This window comes from Plasmopara halstedii (assembly GCF_900000015.1).
Source record: "Plasmopara halstedii genome assembly, contig: Scaffold_614, whole genome shotgun sequence".
NCBI lineage: Eukaryota > Oomycota > Peronosporomycetes > Peronosporales > Peronosporaceae > Plasmopara > Plasmopara halstedii.
This window is the reverse complement of record NW_020187532.1, coordinates 440,153-440,369: the sequence shown is the minus strand read 5'-3', so window position 1 is coordinate 440,369 and position 217 is coordinate 440,153.

Here is a 217-nt window from a genome sequence, read left to right as displayed (position 1 = left end):
AGTATTGGTGCATGCAAGAGGCTGTCTTTGACCCCGTCAAAAGCCTCCTGATGTTCGGTGTTTCAAAACCCTTCCGCATCCTTTTTAAGGAGAATAGATAATGGCCGGGCCATTTCTGCGTAATTTACGCTGTACTTTTGCAAGTAGTTGGCGAGGCCAAGCCACTTACGCAATCTCTTCTGGTTCTTTGGAGCTGGCCAGTCTACAATGACCTTGA